The sequence below is a fragment of the Xyrauchen texanus genome, chromosome 13 (genome assembly GCF_025860055.1).
Source record: "Xyrauchen texanus isolate HMW12.3.18 chromosome 13, RBS_HiC_50CHRs, whole genome shotgun sequence".
Taxonomy (NCBI): domain Eukaryota; kingdom Metazoa; phylum Chordata; class Actinopteri; order Cypriniformes; family Catostomidae; genus Xyrauchen; species Xyrauchen texanus.
The window spans coordinates 27,932,852-27,953,293 of record NC_068288.1 but is presented as its reverse complement, the minus strand read 5'-3'; the positions used below and the strand labels follow the sequence as shown (position 1 = coordinate 27,953,293).

Here is a 20,442-nt window from a genome sequence, read left to right as displayed (position 1 = left end):
GACGGCATGACGCGCAGCAGAGAGCTCCTCTTCGTGTCTGCCCAACATAGCTCCCTGGAACCTGACAGCCGATTGGAATGGATCAGGAGGAGTCGCTGGGTCCATCTTGGTCGAATTCTTCTGTTGTGAGGGTAAGTGAGGACCCAAAAGCGAATTAACAACAGGAGTCTTTTAATGTAGGTTCAAGTTGCCAATAATGAAAAACATAAATCTCTCCTTGAGAGAATAAAAGTGAACATAAACAACCCGCAGAGTGGGCGATGCAAAAAACAGAAAACTTCTTAATACGCTGAGAGGCGAAACAATGTAGCAGCCGAGGGTAGCAGTGAGCGGCAACTGGCTGTAGGTCTCCCCCAGTGTTGACAAGGGTCGAGGAAGCAATAGTGGTAGTCCGCTTCTCTCGCAGCGCCAGGCGAGCTGGACAGAATACAAATAACGGGTGTTAGGAGTGAACGGGTAGTTATGTGAGGCGGATGCCTACAGGACAGGACTGGACAGCGACAAACCGGACAGAGCATGTATTCCTAGGAGAGAGAAGCTCAAGTGAGAATTCGAAAAAGGAAGCAGCAAAGACAGAAAGAAGTAGAGAAGACAATCAGAGGAAAACGGGAACAGGTGGGAAGAGAATTAGCGGAGTATTCAGAGAAGATAGGGAACAGCTGGAGAAGGAGAGAAGAGGGAAAGGAGAGTGTAAAACAGTTAAAGGATGGGAAAGGAGGAGGCGAGAACCGGCTTGACGATATAAATCATAGTTTAATGGAAAACTTAAAAGACAACACAAACACACATGACGGACATGTCCGCTAACGATCTCTCTCTCCCGCACAGCCCTCTGCAGTCGACCCCTAAACCTCACGGAGGCATAATTAGCCTAATACGGGACCAGGTGTGTAGGATCACGACCCGGCCCCGCCCTCCGCCCTGCCACATTCCTCCCTCGTTCTCTCAGGCTGGGGAGCCCCCGGCCTGGCGTACATCCCCTTTCCCTGGGGAGGCGGCCTTCAGCTGACTGCCGGCAGGTCATCCCCATCTACCTGGGCGAGGGAGGGGACAAGGGAGGGAAACAGAAATGATTAAAATGGGAGGGTACTCCTGTAACAGTGTAGTACCCCCAAAAAACTATACAATTTAAAAGAGGATAAAGGCCAACGCAGAGCGACAGTGAGAGAGAGAGAGGAGAGAGAGATGCAAAAAAAAAAAACCTTACTCGCCAGTTCTCCGATACGCCGCAGCTTGTTCCTCGGCCACTCCTCCACCCTTTGTCGGATGACAAGCCGCGCCTCTCCGGGCGAATCCGAGGCAGTCCTCCAGCCCCTGGCGGACGGAACACCCCGCCGCGTTCCCTGGGACTAGAAGGGGTCTCCCCCGCCCCTGGCAGCGGTTCTCTCGCTCCAGGCGGTCGGCAGTGAGCCCCTCCCCGCTCGCGGTCGGCGGTCTTAAACCCTGCCGCGTTTCAGCGGCCGGTAGGCGACTCCTCCGCCCCTGGCAGCGGTTCTCTCGCTCCAGGCGGTCGGCTAGGAGCCCCTCCTCCCCTCGCGGTCGGCGGCCATCGTCCTCGCTCAGGCGGCTGGGCTCCTCGTCCCCCGGCAGATGGCCGCGGCTGCTCCGTTGGGGTGGACGGTAGTGGCGAGAACTCTACTACGGCGTATCCCTCCTCCTTCCCGGGTTTCGGCACCAATGTAAAACAGTTAAAGGATGGGAAAGGAGGAGGCGAGAACCGGCTTGACGATATAAATCATAGTTTAATGGAAAACTTAAAAGACAACACAAACACACATGACGGACATGTCCGCTAACGATCTCTCTCTCCCGCACAGCCCTCTGCAGTCGACCCCTAAACCTCACGGAGGCATAATTAGCCTAATACGGGACCGGGTGTGTAGGATCACGACCCGGCCCCGCCCTCCGCCCTGCCACAGAGAGGTAACGAAAGAGGGCAGCAGAGGGCGACAGAGTAAAGAGAAAGAACAGGGACAAGACATACCATGACAAAACATAACACAACATAACAGTTTAATAATATCTAGATAAAACGTTGCTTTAGCCTTCCTAAGCTCCATTGTAACTTTATTTCTAAGACTCTTATATAATAAACGATCCATATTAGGACCAGATTTTAATGATTTTTTTAGAGCTACATCTCTCAATTTCATTAATTTCCACAAATCATTATTCAACCATGGTAAAGACTGTGTATGTTTATTCTTCATAGTTGTTACTTTAGAATATCTATTTACAAGTTGCTGAAACACTTCCATTAAAATCTTCACAGAATGTCTGACTATTTTTACCTTGAATTACATCATTCCAATCGATTTGCTTCAAATCATTACTAAATAATTCAAGGATTTTTCCATTTCCATTTTTATTGGATAAGGTTTTAGACAACTTTCTTACAACTAGTGTAAGATTGACCTGTTAATAAATTATACGTTTTTAATATACAATCTACTTTATTTTAAAAAATAAGTCTATCAATGTTTGAGATAATTTTGTTATACGTGTTGCCATTTTTACGACTTGGGTCAAACGAAACTTACTAATAACTAACTTTTAATTTTTTTCTACCTCTTTTATCTAGCCAATTAATATTAAAATCTCCCATTAAAATTATTTCTTTAGCATCACATTTTTTAAGAACCTTGGAAAGTTGATCAAAAAAATTATCCTTAGCAGATGGAGGTCTATACAGTACAATTATTGCAAAGAACATTTCTGGGGAAAGCATGATGTTAATTCCAACACACTCCGACATGTCTCTATGTGCTTCGATTTGCTTACACCGAATATCCTCTTTAACATAAATCATAACCCCACCACCCCTACCAGACTCACGATCGTATCTATATATATTATAACCTTGCACATTAAAAACACTTAACGGAGTTGCTGGAGTCAACCATGTTTCAGAAAGACACAAATCACAATTTGAGTTAATTAACTCAGTCTTAGACACAACACTTCTAATATTTTAAATGTCCTCCAAAAAACTTTTGGTTTAACTTTCGGGTCCCAAAGAATTCTGGCATGATTTACAGTTTGAAATAATTTTGATTTTCGCTGTTTCAATATTGCCAGTTTTGTCGGCCCCAAAGTGGTGTCTTTGGCCTGTACATGTGAAGATGAACTAACTGACAACACATTTCTGTGAACTGTCATTCACTGTCATCTAAGCTTGAAAGACCCTTAATCATGTCATTTGTTTGTGCTATACCGGAATTCGAAAGTCCAGTCATGGAATTCACATCACTCACAGCATTTGATTCAGAGAGACGGAGTCCCACCGACAAAAGATGTTCTGAATCTCAAAAAGTCGGTAATACACTTAATCGCTCTACTTGCTTGTACTGTAATGTTGCTAGACCATTCAGTAGTTGGACAAAAGCAACTCACAACACCCGACGCTGCAGCTCCATGAGGAACAAATGGGAGTACCATTATCTCTCACCTGCTGAAGATCTCCAGGCCCCGGATTTACCTGAACATCTCTGCATAATAAGAGAATAAAGCAAAATAAGTTTGCAAATCTCCTTCGGTCCACCATTGATGAATTATATCCTTTCGAATGGCGAAGCTGTCAATATATCACTGCTCGCCCATTGTTTAGGATGGTAGAGAATGTAGTGAACTTGACTCCACGTAGTGATAAGCGGGGAAATATTCCTAGATATTCCCACACAACAAGTCCAGGAAAAAGAGATCCCACCGTCGAAGGAATGAGCTTCCCTCGACGTTTCAGCTAAATGAATCATTCGATGGTCAACTGCAACCAACCAGTTGCTCCGCATGGGCAGAAGAGCGACCTTGAGCAGTTGCAAAATCAGGAACATAATGTGTAAGAAATCATAAGTAATGACAGAATTTGCAATTTTGGTTGAACTATTCCTGTAATCCATCTATAAAGGTGGATAAAAAGTTTTAAAAGGTGTAAAAAGGCATTTAAATTTGTTATTGACATTTGGAAATCGGAATTTCAGTGTGGTTTAAGGCTTGATGTCTGCTTTGCATTTCTTATAAATAAGTGAACAGAGCTGAGGGATTAGAGTGGCTCTCTTTCACCTGGTGTCACTGGTGCAAATGGAAAACTGATAGTCTTCACTATATCAAACTGTGGCGTGTGTGTGTGTGCGTGTGTGTGCGTGTGTGTGTGTGTTTGAATGACAGCAGAGTGAGCAAGCCTCATGTTCACTGAACACTTATGCAGGGTGAAGGTAAACTTTATATCTGCATGAAATTAGAGTAACAGAGACAGTGTGTTTGTGAGAGGGTGCAATTTATTTGAACGTCTTACCTCCACTTTGAGTGATATAACGCACCCATGGTAATGCCTGGTAGCTGCTCGTTTCAATAATTTTCAAGTATCGCACCTGTGTTTGTTACCAGACATAAAAAATTATAATAATATTAATAATAATTCAACCATTTAATGCAGAACCAATTTTAAAACGTTTTATTCCTGTTTTTTGACACAGTGATAACTTAAAATTTGCAATAATAACTAAAAGACAACAACAATAATACGATAACCGATAAAGAAGAAAAGTGTCAAAACTATCGCTCTATTCCTAATTTCATGGCCATTCCTTAAGGAATGTGTTTTATTAACAAACCTGAATGCCACACACTGTGAAATATGGGATCTCAAACTTCACTGTGATTGGTCGCTTTCCTTCGATTTAATCACTTTCCACACTCGGAAGTCCAAAATGAGCTGTCATCATGTACTCATTCCCTCCCTTCAACATAAATAAAGACACATCATTAGTTTTTGACACTTCTAACATCTAATTACTACTGCAGAAATCATCAATTAAGTAGTAAGTCACAATTAACAGTCCAGTTCTAAATTAACCTTCATATTCTTCAGTAGCTGATTCAAACTTGTCTTTCTTTTCTAGCTTCTGACAGCACAAAGCTCCAAGACTAACTTACAGTCTTAAACACTGAAATGCTAAGGACATCATTTGAAATAAAAACTTTTTGACAAAGCGTCCCACGTGTCCTACTTCTCTGAGAATAAGGTTTTTTAAGGTATATTGGCATTAATTTAACACACATTAGTTGTTCATACAAGTGTACTGCCTGATTACTTGGCTGCTGCAAATATTTTTGCAATTATGAGGATTCAGATTCCAACTTCCATATGCACAAGTGTATTGAATAATCCATTCTAAATTCTTAAATAAAAGCAGTCATGACATGAGAAATCAAATCTTCTAACATGTAAGAGGTCATTGTACTACACAAACATATTGGATGTTTCAGAACTAATCTTTCTCCTCACTGCAAAAAGAGCATTTGTTGAAACCATGCTTGTCAGGAATGAAGCTAGGAAGCAAGTTGCAAGTGACAATAAGTTTATTGACAGTCAAAATGTGAAGATTGGGGAAAAGTCCAGGGTGAAGGTTTAGTAACGCAGGGGCTCCAATGGTCAGATGAATGGGGTGAGAAGAGTGATGAGGAGTGCTGAACAAACACGACGAATCCGGGTAACAGCCAACTGAACACGAAACAGGGACAACGAGGGAACTGGACTGGAACTCAGAGGGATCAACACAACCGGACATCACAAACAAACGATCTGACAAGGAGATGAGAAAGTGGTGAGTATTTAAAGGGAATTGAAATGAGTAACAGCTGGTGAAGAGGAGTGATTGCGGCTGAGCGCTGATCACGGTAACGAGTCGTCACGCCCACACATCCACGCACACACGCACACAAGTAATAAACAAAGCACGAGACAAGGAAGAGACATAGGATTTAAAAACCGTGACAATGCTGTCAAAACTACCACACTGTGGTAGAGATTTGCATCTGACCGTCTCCAACGGTCCACACATCAACAACTATTTAACCTTATTTTTTCTGTAGCCCCACCCAGTAGTGGTGAGCAGTGAGATGGCAATGAGAGAGCAGGTCAGTCAAGAGACGAGAGCCAATCATAACGGTGGACTTTACTGTCAAGTTCGAGTGTTTCTGAGAGGGTCTGAATGAAAGTGGACAAGGATCATGTTTGTGTGTGTGTGTGTGTGTGTGTGTGTGTGTGTGTGTGTGTGTGTGTGCTAAAAACTTTAATATTATAAGTTAACCTCAAGGAACATATTGAAATAATAATAAAAAGAATCTCATGACCCCTTTGAGGGGATTTTGGGTTGATGGGTTTGATGAGTGTGAAATGGCCTTCAGGCTTTTTCATTTCCTCTTAGATTTACCGCTAAAACACTGCTCCATCACTCACCAAATCGATCCTCTGGCTGTCAAACACAGATAGCCGCTGGTTTCCTTTGGGGAAATTACTGTACACAACAGTCACAGTGTGTTTGTGTGAGCATTTTACTGAATGCATCAGATTACTCGTGCATATTTGACTATCTCTGAATGAATGCATCCTGAACAACAGAAAAGGGCCACCAACTCACCAGTCAATCTTCCATCGCACTAAAACAAGAGTAAACTAACTATGAGCATTCCACTCAAAATGTAATGTTTGCAGTGAGATTAAAATTAAAGTAATCAAGCAGTAACACACTGAAGTTGTTTGTGATGTATGGTAGTCACAAAATCAGAAACCCACCCCTTGAAATCTGATAATGAATGGCCAGAGAGTTCGACCCAAAGTGCAGCATGAGACCAGACTGTGCATTTTGCCGATACCGATAACTAAGGTGGTAGAGAAGGCCGATAATTGATTAATAACAGTTTTCAAATTGATTAATAGAATGTTAAAAACATTTCTTTTTCGTTTTTCCTTACACTGACAGGCAAAGACATAGAGGCTACAAGAGTACAAAATAAATAAAATCCAAGATGCTGTCAATTGTGCAACCAAAATCCCAGTAATAACCAAAAAGCATTAAAGATTTTACACTTGATTTATCTCGTCAAAATTACCAACAAATAGTATTGTCAGTGAGTGATTGATTTTATTTAACTTTTAGAGGCCACTGTTATACTGTACAATCCTCCAGTGTCGACCTCTGAGGAAAACAGAGGAATATAAAAAAACATTGACAATTATCACATAGACTTTTGCTGATAACCGATAGTTCCAAAAAGCAACTATCGGTACCAATTCATCCATAAAACCGACATATCGGTCTACCTCTACTTTTGAGACTCATGTTACTACCATGTGTAAAAGCTACACAGAAAATGTGCATATTTTGCAAAGAACACAACCTAAAACTGCTGCTTTAGTTAAAGTAGTATGTATGTATGTATCTTAGAAGGTGTGTATCTTATTGGTACTTACAGGGAATGACTTAATGTTCCATTCTACAGCATTCTTCTCAGGAACCCATTTAGCCTGGCCTGTGGTGGTCTTAAATTTAGGGGAATCAGCATCACTGGGAACAGGCACAAGGATGGACACATTGTTGGCAGTGGAGCGGCTCTTGAACTGACTATGGGCCTTGAGAACAGATGAAGGAACAGCACAACTTCGCAACAGCAAAACTTTCGAGCTAAAGTTTCACTTTGGCAAGGGCAATGGGACAAAGCATGTTCACGTCAGTATCTGACAAGTCTTTGGACACAGCTCAGGTAAACTCTGAGCCATTCCCCAGGATAGAAGCTTGAAAGCTAATTACTGAAACCAGGGCGTGTACTAGAAGAGCGGAATCAGTGAAGTGTGTAGATTGTGTGTATGTGTGCAACTCTACCTTAACCTTGATCTCTACTCGACTGTGAGAGAACTTCTCTATTACACTCTCAATCCATATTAGAGGCTTTACCTGTCAAAACAGAGCAGTGACAGAGAAAAGAATGAAGCTGTGATGCTGCTGTCACATATATAGCCACTGAAATGCCTTTTTCATAACTTGTCTACACATGTGAATTAAATGCATATTCAATTTAGTATAACTGGTTGATTTACAAAAAAACAACAACAAAAAACACTTGTCCGGGTTAAATTTCATCCCAAAATCCAAAGAAAAAATAAGAAATTATATGTTGCATAAAGATAATAAAGCCTATTTTTAGGATAATTAAGCTGGGAGACACCCTACTATTGTTTTTTTATATTGTTACTACTTAAAATTTTGCCTACACTTGACTAGATACATTCAATAATGAGATGTGTACATGCTGTGCTGACCATAGTGTTGAGTCTGTAAGACATAAGCTCACTTTCTCAGGTGGATGAAAGAGATCGTACGGTCATTCTTAAAGCGAGAGAGATGTACACACTGATGAAACGTCACATCTTCCAGCTCCACAGACTTACTCTTCTCTCCTAAGAGAAACGTCTGGTTGCTGTTGTAACCTCCTTTTCCCGAGGGAGGGAACGAGACACAAGGAAGTGACACAAGGGGTCTTCTCGAACGCCAAATCGTACCTCTGAACCTGAGAAAAGGCAAATTTTAAGTTGGCAGACAGAATTTGTATGCCCCGCCCCGGACATACGGGTATAAAGGGAAGCGGGGCAGCGAATGCCAGTCAGGATTTTGCACTGAGGAGCTGAAAATTAAGCATGGCCATTTACAGTGCTAGGTCTAGTGCTGTGGCAGGAGGGACACAAAGTCTCGTTCCCTCCCTCGGGGAACGGAGGTTACAAGAGTAACCAGAAGTTCCCCTTCTGTCACTCTCTTGACGTTGTGTTGAAGGAAGTGACACAAGGTGGTCTTTCCCCGGAGGGAGCAGGAGAGCCTGTCAGGAGCGACAGGTGCCCTGATGCTAGGGTGCTGAGAGAAGACTCGAAGCACTTGTCCTGCTCCGCGCACCCGGCAGGGGGCGGCTTAGAGACTGAGGAAGAGGCCTAAGGAGGCGTCTTCAGAACTCATCAGCGTCCGAAGCGAGACCGGAGGTAAGGTAACTGTCCGGTCCGCGAATGTCCAATTCTTTCGGAGGGGAACACCCTGCGGAGGCCTCACCCTGCCCAGTCCAGCGGGAGGAGATGTGTGGCAAATACATAACGAGGGTTGTGAAGCCGGACATGGGATATGGCGCGGTGGTAGGTCCAGCCTAATGAAGGGGGGAACTCTACAAGCACGGGGCCGGGGCTGCCCAAGGGAAACGCAGGTCCGCCGAGAGGGGAACAGTACCGCGGAAAATACATCACGGGGAGTTAGCCTGAAGAGGGAACTATGCCCGTGAAGCCCGAACCCAGTACAGAGCCCTGAGGCTTGTAGTGGGTCTAGCCGCGATTTGTTCCGCTGAATTCGCAGGCCAGAAGGCTAGGAAGGAAAAACATCCAGGCAGCGACGCTCAGTGGCTGACCTGGGACAGAAGGTGCACTGGATCACTTTAGTGAAGGACACAAGGTGCAAGCGGAATACCAGGTCGGTTGTGCTGCGTTACCGAGTTCTATCGCTCGGACCTGACAAAACACGGGACGAGACCAACTCAACCCTTAGATTGTAAAATCTGGCAAAGGTATTGGATGTTGTCCAGCCCGCTACTCTGCAGATGTCTGCTAGGGAGGTGCCATGGCTCAGTGCCCACGAGGACACGTGTGCTTGGACCTGCAGGGGGGCGAGCACCCCCTGGGTGTGATAGGCTAGGCTAAGGCAATGGCGTCAACGACCCAGAGGGCTAGCCTCTGTTTGCAGACGGCGTTCCCTTTCTGCCATTAGTCAAAGAGCTGCTCAGAACATCTAGAGCTCTGCGTGCGGTCCACATAGGTACACAAAGCATGCACCAGACACAGCAACAAAAGGGCTGGGTCTGCCTCCTCCCGAGGCAACGCTTGCAGGTTCACGACCTGGTCCCTGAAAGGGGTCATAGGAATCTTGGGCACATAGGCCGGTCGGGGTCTCAGGATAACGTGAGAAAGTGCCGGACCGATCTCCAGGCAGGTATCGCTGTCAGAGAATGCTTGCAGGTCTCTAACCCTTTTTATTGAGGCTAACGTGATCAGGAGGGCCGTATTCAGAGAGAGGGCCTTGAGCTCGACTGATTCAAGCAGCTCAAATGGGGGTCTCTGAAGGCCCGAGAGAACCACTGAGAGGTCCCAAGAGGCGAACAGGCTAGGCCGGGGAGGATTCAGTCTCCGGGCACCTTTCAGGAACCTGATAATCAAGTCGTGCTTACCAAGGGACTTGCCATCTACTGCGTCGTGGTGGGCTGCGATAGTTGCCTGGTTGAGGGAGCTCTGGCTTGGTTGAGCGTGTCTACGACAGCAGGTGGTAGATCCACTAGATCTTCCGCATACCGTCCAGGGCCAGAGGTGGAAGTTCCAGAGGTCTGGGTGTGGATGGCAGAGGGTGCCCCGTCCCTGAGAAAGAAGGTCCTTCCTCAGGGGAATTTTCCAGGGAGGGGCTGTCGCGAGGAGCGTGAGATCCGCAAACCAGGTGCGGGTGGGCCAGTAGGGAGCCACCAAGATGACCTGTTCCTCGTCTTCCCTGATCTTGCACAGCACCGATGCAAGAAGGCTCACTGGGGGAAATGCGTACTTGCGCAGCCCCGGGGCCAGCTGTGTGCCAGCGCGTCTGTCCCGAGGGGGGCTCCCATCAGGGAATACCAGAGCGGGCAGTGGGAGTTGTCTTGGGAGGCAAAGAGGTCTACCTGTGCCTTGCCGAATCGGTCCCAAATGAGCTGGACCACCTGAGGGTGGAGCCTCCACTCTCCGCTGGGTGAAACCTGCCGCTACAGCGCATCTGCTGTCATGTTGCGGTTGCCAGGGATGTGAGTGGTGAGCAACGACTTGAGTCGCGGCTGACTCCAAAGGAGGAGATGGCGGGAGAGTTGGGACATATGACGAAAGCACACGCCGCCTTGGCGATTTATGTATGCTACCGTCGTGGTGCAGTCTGAACGGATCAGAATGTGCTTGCCTCGGATTAGTGGAAGAAACCTCCGTAGGGCAAGAATTACAGCCATCAACTCAGGGCAATTGATGTGCCAACGCTCCCGGGGTCCTTTCCCTGTCGAGAGGCGTCTGTGGTTACCACGACGCGTCTGGACACCTGCTGCAGGGGAACTAGGAAGTATACTGATATATTCCAGGTTTAATACACATTAAGCTCAATAAACACAAAACTAATTTAGACTTGTTCATTGTTTAAAAAAACAAAAACAAATCTGGGTTACAGTAAGACACTTACAATGCAAATTAATTGGGACAATCCATAAATGTCTTATTAACCTTTTCTGTATAAAGTTATATCCAAATTGACAACTTTGTTGCCATGGTGATGTAATGCCAGAAACCATAAAACCTTTATGTACAATTTAAGCAACTTCTCAGCTCAAATAATAACCCTGTACGAAGGCCTGTACTTTCTGAAATGTGCCGTTTTGTTTTATTAATTTTAAATTTATATCACCTTTTTTTTCAGTTACCAAGTTTTTGCAGAAGAATTTTTGTAAGTGTAAAAATATTAAATTATAAGCTTCACATTTCTGCCTTCAAACTCTCCAAAAATTGGCCCCATTCACTTCCATTCTAAATGTCTCACTGTAACATAAATTTGAGCTTTTTATAAAGAAAAGGCAGGACAAATAGAAATATTTTTATGGTAATCAGCATTATGCCACAAAGGCAGTCAGTTGAGCTTGACTTGTATTAAACCCCGAATATTCCTTTAATGATAATTAATAACACAGGCACTAAAACACTCACAAACACATAGCATACACAGACACATGCATAGCTTTCTACTGTTCCCCAAAAACTGCAAACAATTGCACTTTTAGTACACCTCGGTGCATTAATGCAGGTTTATTTACAGTTTATTTGCTTGACCTCAGCAAAATGGAAAGGCAGTGACTACAGAAGAGCTTCTTAATGACTCAGGGCCACTGAGCCCCAAAACACACCAATACCGGATAGCTGTGGGATTTCAACAGCACAGTCAAAGTAGGAGCCTGTGAAATGTCTGCGAATGTGTGCGGATGTTAGCCTCACTTTTATATTTATGAATGTATTCGGCTCTATCTAGGTAATCTAGGAGTGACATTTACAGTGGGACATGAAAGAGCTCTCAGAGGTTTGAGCTGAAACACAGAGGTCACATAACAAGCTCTTGCTCTCTGTGTCCTCTGCCACAGACGAGGCCTGCTGGGAGCTGCCGCAGCACCTACTGATGACATCAACAGCAGGGACTAAAGGTCGTGGAGGGGTTAGAATGCTCTCTTATAGCTCTCTGATTGGCTCCCCTGGGTCCACAGGCAGAGGTTTCAGAGGAAGCGACTGACTCTCAGAACTACAGGTACACATTGCCTGAGGTTCACTTCTTTGACTCAGCTGTCAATTGCTCTAAAGTGAGCTTGCAGGGCTTGCCTAATATTTGTACATTAAAGGACTTGAGATTTATATAATATCTGAATTTATGAGATCTATAATATTTGAGGTTCCACAGTATGTGCAGTATTCTTTTAAAATGTACATGCATGCATCATGAAAACTGTATATCTAGGTCTTGTAACTGGTCACCATTTCTTTTAAATTTCCATTATTATATTGCCTTTACTGGTTCATTTTAAATGATCCTGCGGTGACACATTCATTTTTAAAAGTACAAAATATTCAATAAAGTCTGAGGTCATAAAAGCTGTTGTGCATATATCACTATTTTTGCCTTCACATTTACTGCAGTCCTTTTACATGATAACATGAACACTACTATTACGTAGAAAGAAATGCATTCCACAGATTAAAAGACATGCATTTGCAAGTTTGTACCTACAGAGGGCGGTATTTCACTAATTTTCATTCTACTTCTGAGCTGTAACCACAAGTTAGCTTGCATTGTTGCTTATGGTCAACTACTGTGCTATTGTTTGCTTAGCAAATACATCTAATTATTAGAATCACATTAATATCCACTTATTTGCACTGATAATCATCGCTCAATCAGATCATTTGATATCAATTCTCTTCTTGTTGTATAGTAACTCTTGACTGGTCCTGATCCTGAATGCATGATTGCATTCAAATTACACATGCAGAATGCATAATTGAGGTGTGGTCTACTGTGAGACACCCCTGGGTTAGGCCTGGGGTGGGAATTCAAAAAAAGAGTCAGGTGGAATTTAATCCATCTATCAAGTGCAAATTAGAGAGCTGTTCACCAAAGAACAGGATGAAACAATGAACTGACTACTCGACTTGATTGAGCAACACGCTGCACTTCTAGTACCGTGTGATTTGTGTTATAATGCAATAACAACAGAAATGAGGATGTACTGTATAATATTACAGTAAAATATTAAAACCATACAAGCTGGAACTTTAGAGAGTAGATCTGATCCTAAAAAAACTTTTAAACACATTTAGACAATCTCTCTGAGAACTCTCAGATACAAAAGCCAGAGTGGGAATTCTGTACAGATCAATAGCAATGCTGCATTAGAAAGCAATGAGACATGATTTAGGTGGATCAGGAAAGCAGTGCTGCCTAGAGCTACGGTCTGCCAGTGTTTAGACCCCAACCTTAAGGAGCGTTAATGAATCCATCAAAAGGGGGGCTGAGAGGTGAGAGGCAGAGGAGCAAGGCATCAAGAACTTATAGATGGCATCCAGCTTCCTCCCTATCTGAATGTAATTAAGTCTGGAGGATGATGGGATGATAGTGTGGGTTGTTTGATGTAACACACTACCAGATGAACAAAAGTGATCCAGCATTTTTAAAGAAAGAAAAGCTTGCATTTTCATTGGTGATTTTCAAGGAGAAGAGTATAATTTGTTTCAAATTTGTAAAATGTTAAAGTTTTGCAGATAAGAAAATTACAATCTAGAAAATAAAGACTTCTATCACTGTCAGATAGGGGACTATCAAGAGAGGAAAATAAAAAAACAACAGCAAGCTTTAGAATTGAATAAAGGGATTGAGCTAATAGATACTTATACAAAGAGTAAACCACGTTCTAACGGAGAGTAGTGACAACACAACATTTTCGGACAACGTGTATGCAGTGTGTAAAACGTAGACCGCATTTACTTCCTCTTGAGGATGGAAAGAGTTTGGGTGGAAAAAAAATATTTTTATTACAACAAAAATAAAAGAGTAAACAATTATCTATGCAACAACCATGCTGGAGTTCTGTGTGGGCATGTTGATGTTGCTAATTTACATACACTCTGGAGTTGCCCCAAAATAAAACTTTTCAATTAGATGTATATAATTAAGGATTTTAGAATACTGTACTTTGGAAATATTTCAAATAATGTGCTGAAAGAGGATGTTTACGATTTTACTTTTTGCATGTACATAATTAATTACCAGAAATTGGTACAAGCCAGAACTCCCAATGGATTTAAGTTGTCAAAGAAATTAGGAACTGACATTTAATTCAATGATTAAATAAAATGATTTATTTCAATGGATTACAGATAGATAGATTACTGTATATCAGTGAAGACACCAATTAATTATTGCAACACTGTAATTCTATACATCTGTGCAAACGGCTGAAAGGTGCTTACAATAGAAGTGAATGGAGCCAGTCCATAAACATTAAATACACATAGTTTCAGAAGAAGAACAAGGGGAAAAAAACACAAGTGATTCCCCTGGAACGTTTAAGCACTGTTCCTCTTTAGTGCAATCAAAACATTGCTCTGTTTGTTTGTGCATTCCAATCATCCGACACAGCAACACTGTCTCAACCAATGCTGTGAATTTCGGGTGGGACTATCTGTCTGTCCAAGCAATGGCAGATGGTGAAAGTGTTCAGGAAACTTGATTGAAAGTTTATTTTTATTATTTTTGCAATTCCATTTGGTGATTCTAGAGGTGCAGAAATTACACACCGTCTTATAGGACATCTTCCAGGATAAACATCTTTTGTTAGTCCTGGAACAACATTCCTGTCAAATTCCTACACCTTACCATTAAAAATCCCAACAATCTGAGGGATAAGAATGATAAGAAAGCCTAACCATAACCCTAAATCCTAATTGGTCAATAGGAATGTTATTCCAGGAACAACATGTATGTTGATCAAGAAAAACACCTTACATGTGCTATCAGAGGTATCGAAATACAATTTTCCTACTTGGAGGTTGCAAATAAATTCTTCCTCACCGAAATGACCTGCCGATGAACTGCAATGCACCTCACTGATCTCTGCCTGCATTACCTTGGTCTAATGATAGACGCTTTTAAAATGGAATACATAGACTATCAATAAACTGACAACAAAAGTCTTTATCAGCCAACTAACAAAGGACAACGCATCTATGTGAACATCTGCAGTTAATACAGGATGGACTTCAAATACATTAGTCATTAATCTTAAAGTTCTTACAAAATCTTTGTTTAAACACTGGAGCTTAATAAACACTTACTCACTTTAATCCATGACTTGCACTGCACATAAATAACTAATATTTGCATTATAGCCATGCTGTTTAGCCAGAGTGGAACTGGCCCCTACAGTGAGTCTGGTTTCTCTCAAGGTTATTTTTCTCCATTAACCAACATGGAGTTTTGTGTTCCTTGCCACAGTCGCCTTCAGCTTGGTCACAGGGGTTCTAAATGCAATTATCATTTAATTATTTATTTTTATACACAATTTACAATCACATTTTAATCAAACTACACAATGATGACTCTTAAGACTTTATAGATATTACAGTTTCATTTTGTAACGAACGCTGGCAATGACAGGCAGACAAAGACAATGGTGATGTGAAGAACCCAAGTGCAGTTTATTCATAAACGTGAAATCCAAAAACTGTGAATAGAAAATAAACATGAACTAAACTGGACTTGACATCCAAACAACATTACATAAACAATACCTGACAAAGGACCATGGCAAACATGAGGGTTTAAATACAAGGCCATGGGTAACCACATGAAAAAAAACAACCAAAGACAAGACTGAACTAATAACAAGATAACTAGATACTAAAACATGAACCAATGACATGAAAAGACTGATAATGAGTTCACAAGACAATAAACCAATGAAAACAAAACACATGAACATGGAGGGAAACGGGATATCACATGACCAGGAAACCACATGACATGAACAGGAACAAGAACTAAACATATAAACTTGACTCGGGCATGGCTGTGACATGGCATAGAGCAGACCGAGGCTGCCCTGTTACATGGCATGGAGCAGATTGAGGCTTGGCTGTTGCAGGGCATGGAGCAGACTGAGGCTTGCTTGTGACATGGCATGGAGCAGACTCAGGCATGGCAGTGACATGGCATGGAGCAGGTTGAGGTGTGACTGTGACATGGCATGGGGCAGACTCAGGCGTGGCCATGACATGGCATGGAGCAGGCCGAGGCATGGCCGTGATATGGCATGGAGCAGGCCGAGGCTTGGCTGTGACACTGCATGGAGCAGACTCGGGCATGGCTGTGACATGGCATGGAGCAGACTCGGGCGTGACTGTGACATGACATAGAGCAGAGTCCGGGGTAGCTGTGACATGGCATGGAGCAGACTCAGGTGTGCTTATGACATGGCATGAAGCAGAATCAGGCATGGCTGTGACATGGCATGGAGCAGGCCGAGCTGTGACAGTGACATGGCACAGAGCAGACCCAGGCATGGCTGTGACATGGCATGGAGCAGACTCAGGCATGGCTGTGACATGGCATGGAGCAGGCCGAGGCTTGGTTGTGACATGGCATGGAGCAGACTCAGGCATGGCTGTGACATGGCATGGAGCAGACTCAGGATCCGGGGCAGAAGGTGGAGCTAGCTCTGCGACCATGACGTGGGATGCTGGCTTGGCGACTATGATATTGGACCCTGACTCGTCGACCGTGATGTGGGATGCTGGCTTGTCCACCATGATGTGGGACCCTGGCTTGGATGGCTCTGACATGGCAATCACTGTAGGAGTGCATAGTTCCTCATCAGCTGCTGCTACAGTGAAAGATGAACCGCTCAATTGTAGGACTAAATCAGTGACCTGAGCCAGATTGAGGGTAATTCGACCGTCAGGCATCAGGGAGGAGACGGGCTCATTCTGCCCAAAACGGAAAAAGTTCTTGAGGGTAATATCATTCATGTCCACCCTGCAGGCCAGAGCGAAGAAATCCTCTACGTATTCCTCCAAGGGACGATTCCCCTGACGTAGGCATAGGAGCTGAACTGCTGGGTTCATAGTAGGTCAGGTATTCTGTAATAAATGCTGGCAATGACAGGCAGAAGAAGACGATTGTGATGTGAAGAACCAAAGTGTAGTTTCTACATAAATGTGAAATCTAAAAACAATGAATAGAATAGTGGACTTGACTTGACTTGACTTGCAGGGTGCAGAGGAGAGTACTGTTTCTGTAGTGAATGTTAGGTTTTATAAATTTTTGTAAATGTAGTTCCCTTGTTCTCGCTTGCCATTTCTGTCATTCACATTAACGTACATCATTATCCATTTGATGCATATTTTACATTTTTTACAATGTTTTAGAAATACCATGTATTTGGCCAAAATTTCATTGTTGTCAGCAAGCTGACCAACACGTTTTACAGTGTCAAAATAAGAGTTCCCTAAGAAATATGCAAGAATGAACTAGGAGTCAGGAGTTTCCTCCAACAACAAAGCCCTTAAACGTGACTTACTTTAATAACCACTTCAGAAGTGGGAATAAGATTAATTCTGATAGGGACAAGACAGCATAAATCCTAGATTTTTAGTCAATTTACCAGTAGATTGACAGACTCAATGACATCCATGAAGACTTCATTCCTCCTGTATTTGATGCCCTCAGATCTCCAAGACACAGCATTGGTTACTGTAGCTGGGGGGCGTGGCGCTCCCACCTCCAGCTTATGTCCCTGCTGGGTGATGTACCTTGGGTGGAAGTAAAGTCTATGGTAAAATTGATAACAACAAACAATACTGGCATTCAGTATTAAAAAATTAATAAATTCAAAGACCAGATTAAAGATTATATCAGCCTAACAGTATGTAAACTATTTTCAATATGATTCCCTTTGTCAATATTTGTCATTTGATGTGTCACAGCCTCATCTTTCCAGCTCTTAAATGAAAATAATTAGTGAAGCAGGAGATTTTAGTGAGAGTGTAAATAGACCTCTGGTGTTAGAATGCTGAGAGAAAAGACTCACGTGAAGAACATGGCTGCCCCTGACAAACACCTGAACTTGTATTTGTTTTGTTGTTTTTATGTGTGTGTATGTGTGTGTATTTATCACTTTGTGGGTACCAAATGTCCCCATAAGGATGGTAAAACCCGAAATGTTTTACTTTGTGGGGACATTTTGTCAGTCCCCATGAGGAAAACAGCTTTTAAATCATACTAAACTATGTTTTATTGAAAATGTAAAAATGCAGAATGTTTTCTGTTGGGTTAGGTCTAGGGGTAGGGTTAGGGTTAGGGGATAGAATATATAGTTTGTATAGTATAAAAACCATTATGTCTATGGAAAGTCCCCATAAAACATGGAAACACAACATTATGATAATAAGTCATACATTGGCTAGGCTTTTCAGTGGTGGAGAGACCTCCGAGAGGTAAAAGGCTTGAATACAGTCTGAAGTTGCTCTTTTTCTTCTCGATTGGTGAGTAACATATATTTTCCTATGTTGCACAGAACCCATATATGCTATTGTTGTGATGTTAGATTTAGTAGCAGGAGAGATGTGAGTATCTGTAGCTGGTATGCGTAAAACAGTCTCACGTGCATGTATTTGAGGAGCTTCCAAAGGTGTACTGAAGGGAGGGGTGTGTTTGTTTAGGCAGTTGAGTTTAAATATCGAACAGTATTGAAAATTAAACAGTGTTTCTCCTGAATCGCTGAGTACAGCTTTAATAGGGTTCGCCACAAGTAGTAGCAGACAGCAGTGTAACCAGTATAGAAATGACTGCTGTTTACCATTTTTCACTATGCAGGTTTGTAATCATGTACCTATTTATATATAATTGTCTTTAATTGATAGCCTTAGTTTCTAAGAAGTTACACCAAAATGTTCTTTGCATTCAGAATGGGTCCAGATAGATTTCAGCCTAATAGGGATACATCATTGAATGGCCAATTTTACATGTGTTTTGTGTAATTTCAAGATACAAAATACTGTATTTTATTTGTAAAAATACAAATGGTGTTTTATTTTGATACATTTAAACAGTATTTTGTATTTTTATTTTAAATGTATTTCCATATATGTTTGCCCATCACTGACTATAACAAATGAATAACTGCATTTTGTTAAACTATTCCCTCTGCGTATGTACAGTGGCTTATGAATAATTCAGAGCTTGAATAGTGAATGTTGAACAAGCACAGTAATGCTGGTGAGTAATGAATAGTGTTCTGTGAGCAGTGTGGATAAAATGGCCAGAAATCATTCCAGTAAGATCTTGCTGTCAGTCGTCTGAGGGAGTCCAAAGTCCATTACTTCATCCATTAGCTCATATACTGTAACAAAATTGCCTCGAATACTCTCTTCTTCCAGTGACTTGAAATATTCTGTGAACACCTGCACATGCAGTGTCAATACTATTACTGTAAATGCACATACATTCGACATTATAATATAGAGGATAAACTTTTAGGTAGAGATGGATTTAAGTGTGCTACTAGATTTATTTTGGATTGACTTAGATCTGGATTGATGAAGCCAAGGTTTTTTGCTGTGCAAAGACTTGTGGTTTATGATAGAAAAACCACACTTACCTCCACAATTTTGTACAGGAATGAGTATACAAGTGCAGCATTGGTATTTCTCTTTGTTATTGCAACCACTAAGTAAAACCTATTAAGGGGGAAATGCGATTTATACTGCATTTGCAGAGCTATTATAACAGTGGCAAAACAGTTTGCTAAATTATATTCTCAAAGAAGATTTGTAAAGTTATATTTTAAAATGGAGCTGATGAGGATATGTTGCTGTGCTTGATCCAGAGAAAGTGTGTGGAGCCATGAATAACAACAGGTGACAGATCTGTGTCTTCCTCTCTCTTCATCATTATGGGCATGAAGTTGTCAATCTCATTCATGTCTATGTTGCCCATGTAGTTCCGACATATGAGAACCTTAGGATTGGAAACAAAGTTGAAAGCAATACAACTCTTCCAAAAGTTGTAGCTACATGTACAAATGACCTTACAGGGTAATGATAATTTGGACAGCATTCTACAACAGTATTCCATAAAGAATAAAATTGGCATATTTATTTGCCAGCTGCACTGGAACAGGTTGACCGTTACCTGTATCGCTTTGAGACCCCTCTAATCTACCCATTTAAAACCTCAAATTTGGGTGATAATAAATCAATGGTCAATTTCATTGTTATAGGAGTAACAATTAAATTGTTCTTAGGGAGGATCCTAAGAGTAAAAATGTCATAAAACAGTGTTTCGCACACAGCATATTTTGGATGTCTCTATTATTGTTTGAGAAAACTGTCAAAACTGTGATAGAAATGGGGGCCTGGAAAGCTCAGGGAGTATTGACGCTGAATACCACCCCTTGAGTCGCGAGTTCAAATTTAGGGTGTGCTGAGTGACTCCAGCAAGGTCTCCTAAGCAACTAAACGGTAAGTTGTGCGTGGATCGTGGAGAG

The 20,442-nt window shown here is 42.2% G+C and overlaps 1 pseudogene; it reads right to left on the bottom strand.

Annotated features, from left to right (window-relative positions):
- Nucleotides 1-639: 639 nt before the first annotated feature.
- Nucleotides 640-20,121, bottom strand: LOC127653752 (AP-1 complex subunit mu-1-like; annotated as a pseudogene).
- Nucleotides 20,122-20,442: the final 321 nt, after the last annotated feature.